At 37.4% G+C, this 11247-nt stretch overlaps 1 pseudogene; it reads right to left on the bottom strand.

The window, feature by feature from the left end:
- Positions 1 to 529: 529 nt before the first annotated feature.
- On the bottom strand, positions 530 to 1158 carry LOC102839378 (annotated as a pseudogene).
- Between the last annotated feature and the right edge of the window lie 10089 nt (positions 1159 to 11247).

Below are 11247 nucleotides of genomic sequence, written 5' to 3'. Positions count from 1 at the left end.
AACTCTTGTCAATATCCCATCTAGAGGCCTGTTACTATTTTTGTCATTTATGAAATTTTTCTCTCCAAAGAAAGCCAGGGTTTAATTTTTTTTTTTTTTTTTTACTTCCTGACTAAGTCAGTGTCATGTATTCTTGGTTGTCAAAATACTTAAGGCTTTGGAACTTTGAATTGGTAAATATTCATGGTGTGTGAAAAAGCATGCATTCCTACTGTGTATGCACAAATAAGATGTCAAACTTGTCATCAAATCATCAAATTGATTTTGGATGTCTTGTATTTTTTGCTTTTTGCTTGTTGCTTTTCAGTTTTCTATAATGCTCATATTTTAATGTTTAAAAAGAGAGAGAAAAAAATGTTACTTTAAAAACCTGCATGGAATCCCCATTGCTTATAGAATAAAGTTAATGTGTTCACACCTCAAAAGAAAAAAAAAAAGAAAAGAAAAGAAATGCGACTAGAACAGTTGATTAGTTTACTGGTGAGGTCCAGATGTTTCCAGACTCTGGCACTCAACTCAAACTCTCATATTAGGCTTTGTATTTTGCTTTTCCAGTTTCACTAATGACACACACATAATTCAAATCCCTGAAGTATTCATTATAGTCAAGGGCATATCTTACAACAAACTTGTCCGGAATTTCAAAGCCATCAAAGTCTGGTCTATAGCCAACACTTCGAGGAGTCTTTTTCACCAGCAAGCTTGCGACCTTGACCATGCAGGGTCTGCATTGTTTTGCCAGTGTCAATTATATCTTCAATAATTAGGACATTCTTTCCAGTCAAAGTTGAAAGATCATCTCCTCCAATTATTTTGATGTCCCCAGTAGACTGGTCATTACAATAGATCTTCAGTCTGATGAAATCTACAGTCATAGGAATGGATCTGTCACTATTTCTGTTCAGTGCCTTGATATAATCCAGCAGGTCAGCAAAGAACTCATAGCCCCCCCTTGAGCACACAGAGGGCTACAATGTGGTGGCTGCCCATTTCTTTCAACACATCTCGAGCAAGCCGCTCGGTCCTGTCCATAATTGGTCCATGAGCAATGAATACCTTCTCTAAATCCTCCTTATAATGATTAGGTACACAAAACAAATCTAGGTCATAGCTGGGCTCGTCATTACTAATCAGGATGCTGGGACTGCGGGTTGCCATAGCAGAGCCATCTGGGGAGAGCTGAGGGCAGCCAAACATTAGAAAGCCAGTGGAGGAGATGGAGGTGGGGACCACTGCGTGCATGAAGCCAAATTTCTTAACATAAATGAGTGAATGTCTCCATTTCTGCATCAGTTTGATGAATGATTTCTCTTTGTAGTCCATTAATTCCTGACACCTTGTTCTTTGCTAATGCATCCAACGCACCTTGGACTTCATCCTTTAGTATCACTGGCTCTTAATCATATGGTACCTCTTGAAACGACTGAACATGGAACTTTTCTTTTTGATACAGTGACTCTGTGTATTCCTTCTGTGTTCTTTTAATGCTTTTTGTTTCATTCAATATTTTTCCCATAGAGAAATGAGAACTACAATGAAATATCACCACCCTGTAAGATGACTATAATAAAAAAAAAAATTAAAAAGAGGAAAACTGCAAAGGAAGTAGAGAAATTTGAACTTACAATCATTGGTGGTGGGATTGTAAAATGATACAACTGTGGATAACAGTTTTGTAGGTCCTCGGAAAGCTGAGCTTAGGCTAACAATTGTATTAATCAAATCCACTCCTAACAAATACCTAGAAGAAATGAACACAGGAATAAAAACAGAAACCCATACACCAATGTTCATTATAGCACTAGTCATAATAGTTAGAATATAGAAGGAACTGAAATGTACATTAACAGATAAATGGGCAAACAAAATTTAGTACATCTGAGAGGCTTCAAAAAGTTTATGGAAATATTCCATTCTTTTAATTCCAGTTTTCCACAAATTTTTTGAAGAACCCTTAATGCACGCAATGCAATATTACACAATCATAAAGAGAAATGAAGTCTTGACAAATGCTACAACATGGGTGATAATTTAAAACATTTATGCTTAGCAAAATATATGTCACAAATGGTACAATGCTAGTGGTGTGACACTGAGGATCAGCACTGGACTGTGAACCACCAGATTGGCAGTTCAAACCCACTAGATGCTACTTGGAAACCCTATACAGGGTCACTATGATTTGCAACTTACTTGATGGCACCTAGCAACAACAATAACAAACTTATGGAAAATATCTAGAATAGGCAAATTTATAGACAGCCGTTCATATGGCTACCAGAGATGGGAAACAGTGACAATAGGGAGTCATTGCTGTGAGAACACTGAGTTTCTTTCAAGGGTGACAGAAAATTTGGAAATAGATAGTGATAATGGTTGCACAACATGATGACAGTAATTTCACTGAATTGTGCTTAAAAAAAAAACAAAAAACTGAAATGACAAGTGTAGATCTGAATTAACTGGACAGCACTTAATAACAATATGGAGGTAGTGGTGTGTGAGGGAGTTGTACTCAACTTATAGCAACCCTGCATAGGGTTTCCAAGGTTGTAAATCCTTACAGGAGCAGAAAGCCTGATAATTCTTTCTTAGAAGATCTGGTAGTTTCACTCATACATTCCCCAAAACACATGTACTGTTTCATACTTTAAAAGTATGCTGGACCATAGGAAATTGATAGTGTAAATTCATTTTTACCTATAAAATTGACAATTCCATATGTCTAACCTATGCATTCGTATTCATACACATTGTTATCCATATTTCTGCACAAACTCTCAGATTCACAGTCACTTACATTAAAAATTCCCATATTACTGTTACCTTTTTTTTGCCCAACCCACCATGTAAATCAACTGTCTAGGGATATTAATATTGTTCACACAATCTAAGAGTAAATAGATAAAGGTTTACAATACGGACTAAATGCTCTAGAGAAAGGAAGATTGCTTAAGGGAAATAAGATTCAATATAACCAGTTTACACTCTCAGCTAAGGTTATTCACTGTATAATGATATGTGTTATTTTTTCAGTAAACCAGAACTTGATCGGAACTTAATTCAACAGCATTGTAGGAGGTTGTGGAACAATATATTCATCAGCTACATGCTCAAATTTCTGATATAAGTAATTCTCAAGTTGAGAACTGAGTGGCTACTAATTTGCTACCTCAGCCAGAGATTAAGTTCCCCTGTGAACTTGGTTGAACCTCAGCATAGTGATCCTGCTTGGTCGCCTTAGAGCAGGTGGTGATCTGGCAACATCTTGCGTGTGGGGTCCCCAGCCGGTCTCCTTCCTCCCTGCCTTCTTCGGATGGCAGCTGTTTATGCTGGACGTGTGGTCAGAGACGGGCAAGGATCATGTGGAACCTCGGCAACCTAAGACAGAGCCATTGCCATGTTGCAATGAGTTTCTATGACGGGTAAGACTGAAGAATTCTCACTGACTGCCTAAGAAAGGCAGTGTCCCTTAAACAAATAATAAATAAGGGGGAATCTGATGTAGACCATGCAGACCCGGTCAGGAGTTCAAGGCCCTGTGGGCCCAAGCATTGCTGACCGCCCAAACCATAGGCTCTGATGATCAGACTTTAGCTACCAAGCAGACATAGCAAAATGTCTCTCATCTGATTATTCACTTATGCTGGTTAGTAATTCCATACATGAGCCCTGGATACCCACAGATAAATGTAAAAACCTTCCCTAAAAGCCAAGACTGTAAATTCCAAAATGGCAAAGTTTCCCCCCCCCAAAAAAAAAAAGCTAAAGAGGATAGAGAGAAACTCTGTTAACTGATGGTATGTGGAGGGGATTATAATCAATGTAATGAAACAAGGTATATGAATGTTTGAATGTGAAACCGATGATGTGCTCTGAAAAGTTTCACTCAATCCACAATAAAAATCTTAAAAAAAAAAAAAAATTCCGTATTACATTATTGCTCACAAACGTCTAAACAAGTACATCAGCTGTCACATAGAGTCTAATACAATTATTTTTTACCTATTCACTTTTATACTTATCTCATCACACATTCCATTCCTTCCTCTACTTTGTAGTATCCAATCATGCATTTTACACACATTGACATTATGAGTCTTTCACCTTGAAATGAATACTTTGCAATACATAAATTTCTGGTTTTCTATCCATTGTGATACTGTTTCCTCATAATCCACCTTGAGAAAAGTGGCAGAAATGGGATTGTTGCCTTTATCAGATAGGTGAACTAAAGGAAGGAGAGAAAAGAGTGGTTGTGGTGTAATGAATTAGTTAATGTCTCTTCTAGTCTTAGGTTTTGTAACTCCCACCAACGTACTCTTTGTCAGTGAGTCCTGGTAAGAAAAGATGTTAGATAATACTGATAGGATGATATAATTATTTTTTAATGATTGATAACAGATTTAATTGTGTTTGTGAAAATTTAGAGCTTTAACGTGGGCATAGAATGAACTATCTCAGAATCAGGAGGGGATGTGTTCTTTGAACCCCGAGATCCCTATGCATTTAACCTCTTTGAGCTAGGTTGAAAAAAACTGTGATGTTGGAGTAGTGGCAGAGGAGGTGCAGCAGCAGAATAAAGAGCCAGAGAACAAGACAGAGTGGTGGAGTTCCCAGACTACAGAATAAATACAACAGAGTGACTTCAGCCAGGAGGCTTACTTGCAGCATGCAAAGCCTTGTTGTTGTTAGGTGCCAACCAGTCAGTACCAACTCATAGTTACTCTATGCACAACAGAATTAAATACTTCCCACTCCTGGGTCAACCTCACAATTGTTGCCATGCTTGAGCCCATTGATGCTGCCAATTTGCCAATACATCTTGCTGGGGGTCTTTCTCTTTTTCTCTGACCCTCCACTTTACCAAACATGATGTCCTTCTCCAATGATTGGTCCCTCCTGACAATATGTCCGAAATATGAGAGATGAAGTTTGGCCATCCTGGTCTCCAAGGAGCACTCTGGTTGCACTTCTTTCTACACAGATCTGTTTATGCTTTTGGCAGCTCATGACAATTTCAATATTCTCCTCTAACACCATAACTCAAAAGCATCAATTCTTCTACAGGGTCTTCCTTATTCACTGTCCAGCTTTTGCATGCATAAGAGGTTATTTAAAATAACATGGCTTGTGGCAGACACACATTAGTCCTCAAGCTGATATTTTTGCTCTTCAACACTTTTAAAAGTCTTGAGCAGCAGATTTGCCTAATGCAATACATCATTTGATTTCTTGACTGCTGCTTCCATGAGTGTTGCTAGTTGATGCAAGAAGAATGAAGTCCTTGACAACTTCAATCATTTCTCTCTTGATAAAAATGTTGTCAAGTTCTGATTTTGGCAGCAGCAGAGCAGAGTAAGGTAGGACAGGCTCCATGGGGAAGGGGCTGAAAACCCAGGGAAACTGCTTTAACGGAATAGCACCAGAGCTCTTGATCTAGCATAAGGGGCAGGGCATCAGTTTCCCACACCCACCAGTGGGAAAATCACAGTATAAACGAAAATATTGTGATTTAGGAATAGGTCGAGACACAGGACTCTTTCTGCTGCCACCCCACCCAGACGGAGTTTAGAGAGCGGGTCTACAGCTAGACTAGCAGAGTGAACTGGTACTAGAAGTGGCACAGTTACATTTGCAAAAGGAGGCGTAGGAGGATGCTACACATTTTTCCTCCTCTTCCCTGTCACACTTTCTTGGCCCAACCCAGATGCCTTCAGGTGGGTGGATATGCACCCTCCCAAAAAAGTCCAGCATTGAGCCTACAGTTTTCCCACAGCACAGAGAGAAAGTGCCTCATCAGTCTCAAGGGCAAATCCTGTAGTGGCTGCTTATGACTTCTGCCTCTGGGTCCCAGCCCTAAAGTTAAATTGTGCAGGACCCTTTATTCTAGCCTATCCAGCAAGAAGAAAGCAGGTTTGACCTGACAGACAAACCATATGAACAATCTGTATAACCCCAACATAAAAGTACGCAACTATTTCAAGAATTACACTGTGCCCACACAGATGCATAACTGACCTTCTGAGACAAAAATAATAGGCAATCTTTCTCCCTTTAACTTCTCAATATCTATCTGCACACCTCTACAGTGGTGACTAGAGGAGGGGCCTGAGCAAGATGACACTCCCTCCCACTGCTGGAGGTTTCTACGGTGCACATATACTGCCTGTGTATCAAGGCAACTTGCCAGTTGACCACAGTTTTATTTTTGTTTCAAAGTGGTGGTTTTTGTCTCTACTTTTATATTGCCTCTGCTTTTGGTCCTTTTGATCACACATTTTTCCTGGAGGTGGGAGCTTTTTCTCCCCACATTACCAAAGAAAAGTCAGCAATCATGGCCATATAGCCAAGCAACAAGCATACCCCATAATATTCCACCATTCAGACAAATAATAGCTTCTAAGCCTTATATATGAAAAGGGAAGCCTATATCCTAATCATATCCACCAGGCGACACCCAATTAGCTTAATAACACAGCAACAAACAACCATTTAAGCATTAAAAACACACATTACTAGAAATGGTCAAGAAAACAGAACAAAAGATCTCAAAATATGTCCAAAAGAAGAAAACAGTAACTGAGACAAATAAGCTAGAGACAGAGAAATGTTCTCCAGAAGAGGCAGAGCAGGTTTTGGATTTGCCTGATAAGGAATTCAGAAAAATGATATGGAAACAAATCCAAATGCTCCGAAAGTGGGTGGAGGAAAACAAGAAAGAAGTCAGGAAAGTACTATGAGCATTGGAAACAACTGGAAACATCTGGAAAAGAAATAACATTGAAAACAATTCAAAACCTGCAAAAATAAATCCAAATGATTAATAATAAAATATCAAAAATTGACAATAAACTGAAAGGATATAGGAGTAGAATGGAAGAGATGGAAGCCAGAACCAACGAGCTATAAGACAAGTCTGTCAATACTGCTAAGATAGAAGAGCAAGCAGAAAGAGGATTAAAAAAAAATCTGAAGAGAGTCTAAGATTTATGCTGGAAAGATGAGACGATAAGCATTCAAGAAGATGAACGTACCCAGTTAGGATATACCCCAAGAGAAATTCAACAATACATATTATAATCAAGCTCTCCAAAATCAAAGACAAGGAGATAATCCTAAAAGCAGCCAGGGAAAAGAGAAGTGCTACTTCCAAAGGCAAGCTAATCAGATTAAGATCTGACTTCTCAGCAGAATCCATGCAGGTAAGAAGACAATGCAGAGATATATACAAAATCCTAAAAGAAAAAAACTGCCAACCATGAATTGTCTATCCAGAAAAATCTCAATCAAACAAGATGTTGCAGTCAAAACATTCCATAATAAATAGAAGCGAAGAGATTTTGTCAAAGTCAATCCAGCACTTCAAAACATCCTAAAGAGAGTTCTTTGGACTGAAAAACAACAAGAACAGAAAACAACCAGAGATTGACAGGTATGGCAACAACAGTTAGCAGAGTCCAGATGGATAGCAGAGTCCAGAACAGAACAAAATTACAACAATGAATTCAAAGGAGCCAGGACATCAACTGAAGATCAACATTTTAACAATGTTAAAGAAGGGAAAAATGTAGGTGGTGAGTAGGTCAGGTAGATTTCAGGATTCAATAGATTGTCTTAAATGCTGGGAAAAATTCATACACTATAAGGTAACCCCAAGAATGTTAATACTTTACAACTTACGATGAAAATTAAGATGAAACCAACAATAAATAATACAGAAGCCACAAACTCAGCACAAGAAGACATGCAGAACAAAGGAATGAACAGCACTACCAAAAAATTAACATAATGGCAGCAATTAATTCATACCTATCAATAATTATGTAGTGGTTATGAATCGGGCTGCGAACCACAAGTTCATCAGTTCAAAACTACCAGCTGTTCCGTGGGAGAAAGATGAGGCTTTCTGCTCCCGTAAAGATTTACAGCCTCGGAAACCCTGTATAGGGTCGCTATGAGTTGGAACTGACTCCACAGTGCATAACGTAACTTCAATAATTACATTGAATGTCAATGGATTAAATCCACTAGTGAAGAGACAGAGAGTGGCAAAATGGATAAGAAAACAAGACCCTTCAATATGCTAAGTGCAAGAAACGCACCTTAGACAAAAAGACAAAAACCAACTAAAATTTAAAGGCTGGAAAAACATATACCAACCTAACTGCAACAATAAACAAGTGTGAGTGGGAATACTAATCTCTGATAAAGTAAATTTTAAGACAAACAACAGCATAAGAGATAAGGAAGGACACTAACTCATGATCAAATGGTCAATTAAGCAAGACAACATAACCATAATAAATACCTAAGCTAACAATGAAAAAGAATCAAGATATATGAAGTAAAACTTACTAGAATTGAAACATAAATAAATAAATCTACAATTATAGTGGGAGATTTTAATAAGCCACTTTCGAAAAGGAACAGGAAAAAAACAAAAACACAAAAACCAGAAAGAAACTTGACAAAGTTACAGAGGAACTAAACAGAACAATCAACCAACTTGACCTCATAAATGTGTACAACTTGACCTCATAAATGTGTACACCTCATATATGTGTACACATAAATGTGTACCTCATAAATGTGTACAGAGCATTCATCCCTACAGCAACACAATATACTTTCTTCCCCAGTGCACATGGAACATGTCTCCATAAATTTACAAACATCAAAATATTGCAAAGAATCCTTTCAGAACACAATGTTAAAAAACCAGAAATCAGCAATAAGAATATCAAGGAAATGAAGTTGAATACATGGAAACTGAATAGCACCATGTTGAAAAGCAAATCGGTAGTAGAAGAAATTAAACGTAAATTTACAAATATCCTAGAAACAAATGAGAATGAAAACACAACATACCAAAATCTTTGGAACACAGAAAGAGTGGTGCTGAGAGGACAACTTATTGCAATAAATGTGCACATCCAAAAATAAGAAAGAACTAGAATTAACATATTAACACAGCATATACAACAATTAGAAACAGACCAACAAAAGGAAACTAGAGTCACCAAAAGAAAAGGAATAATAAAGATAAGAGCAGAAATAAATGAGATGGAAAGCAGAAAACTGGAGAGGGAATTAACAGGACAAGAAGCCTTTTCTTTTAAAGGATTAATAAAATTGACAAACCATTGGCAAACTTAACAAAACAAAAGTGGGTGAAGACACAAATAATTCACATTAGAAACAACATGGGCAATGACACAATGGAACCAAACAAAATCAAAAGGATAATAACAGATTAATATGAAAAGTTGTACTCCAACAAATTCGAAAATTTAGAAGAGATGGATATATTTCGAGAAAAACATGACCTACCTAAATGTACTCAGAGTGAAGTAGAAAACATGAACAGACCCATAATAAAAGAAGAAATTGATCAGGCCATCAAAAACCTCCCAACGAAAAGAAGTCCAGGCCCAGATGGCTTCACTGGTGAATTCTACTAAACAATCAGGGAAGAGTTGTCACCAATTCTACTCAAATTATTCCAGAATATAGAAGAGAACAGAAAACTTCCTAATACCTTTTTATGAAGCAAGCATAACCCTCATACCAAAACCACAGAAGGATATCACTAAGAAAGAAAATTATAGACCAATATCCCTCATGAACATAGATGCAAAAAATCTCAACAAAATCCTAGCCAAGAGAATCCAGCATCAAACCAAAAAAATAATATATCATGACCCAGTGGGTTTCATAAAAGTGATGCAAGAATAGTTGAACATTAGAAAAACAGTCAATGTAATCCACCATATGAATTAGAAAAAGGAAAAGAACCACATGATCATATCGATTGATGCAAACAAGGCATTTGACAAAATCCAATATCCATTCCTGATAAAAACGCTCAACAAAGTAGGAATTGAAGGGACATTCCTCAACATAATCAGGAGCATATATACAAAACCAAGAGCCTACATCACTCTCAATGGAGAGAAACTGAAAGTCTTCTCTCTGTGAACGGGAACCAGACAAGGACGCCCTTTGTCATCACTCCCATTCAATACTGTTTTGGAAATCTTAGGCAGAGCTCAATGGAAAGATATGAAAATTAATAGCTTCCAAATTGGCAAAGAGGAAATAAAACTTTCTCTATTTGTGGATGATATGATCCTATACACAGAAAACCCCAAAGACTCAGTAAAAAAGCTACAGATATCATTGGATATTCAGCAAAATGGCAGGGTATAAGATCAACGTAAAAAAAAAAAAAATTGGATTCCTCTATAGTAAAAATGACAGCACTGAAAAGGACATTAGGAAAGCAATACCACTTACAATAGCCACCCAACGAATGAAACATTTAGGAATAAACATAACCAGAGAAACAAAAGACCTATACAAAGAAAATTATGAAACATTACTAAAAGAAATCAAAAGAGACTTACAAAAGTAGAAGCATATACAATGTTCCTGGATAGGAAGAATCAACATGGTGAAAATGTCAATACTGCCCAGAACACATATAATGCAATTGCAACGATATTTTTCAAAGTGATGGAAAAGACAATTACAAACTTTATATGGAAAGGAAAGAGGCGCAGGATAAGCAAAGCACTGCTTAAGAAGAAGAACAAGGTTGGAAGCCTCTCATGCCCCGATTTCAAAATTTACTACATGGTTACAGTGGGCAAAACAGCCTGGTACTGGTACAATGAAAGATACATTGATTAATGGACCAGAATCGAGAACGAACAAATTAACCCATTCATATACAGCCAACTGATTTTCAACAAAGTGCCTATGTATATTGCATGGGGAGGAGATAGTGTCTTTAACAGATTGTGCTGTCAGAACTGGAAAGCGATATACAAAAGATTGAAACAAGTGATCTTTACCTCATGTCCTTTACAAAAACCAACTCAGTATGGATTAAAGACCTAAATGTGAATCCTAAAATTATGAAGGTCATCAATGAAAAAAATAGGCACAAATATGAGGGCTTTAATTCAGGGAATACACAGACTATCAAGCATATTGAAAATTACACAAACAAAAGTACACAAAATAGGGGCAGGAAGGGAGGTGGCTGCTGTGCCATTCTTAAAGGGGCCAGAGGGAAGGTGAGAGGGAGCTGACGGCCGAAAGGAAAATGAGTGAATCTTTGGTGGTATGTGATGTTGCTGAAGATTTAGTGGAAAAGCTGAGAAAGTTTTGTTTTTGCAAAGAAACAAACAATGCTGCCATTATAATGAAGATTGACAAGGATAAACGTTTGGTGGTACT

Source organism: Chrysochloris asiatica, unplaced genomic scaffold, assembly GCF_000296735.1.
Source record: "Chrysochloris asiatica unplaced genomic scaffold, ChrAsi1.0 scaffold00152, whole genome shotgun sequence".
Lineage (NCBI taxonomy): Eukaryota > Metazoa > Chordata > Mammalia > Afrosoricida > Chrysochloridae > Chrysochloris > Chrysochloris asiatica.
This window is presented reverse-complemented; position numbering and strand designations above follow the sequence as displayed.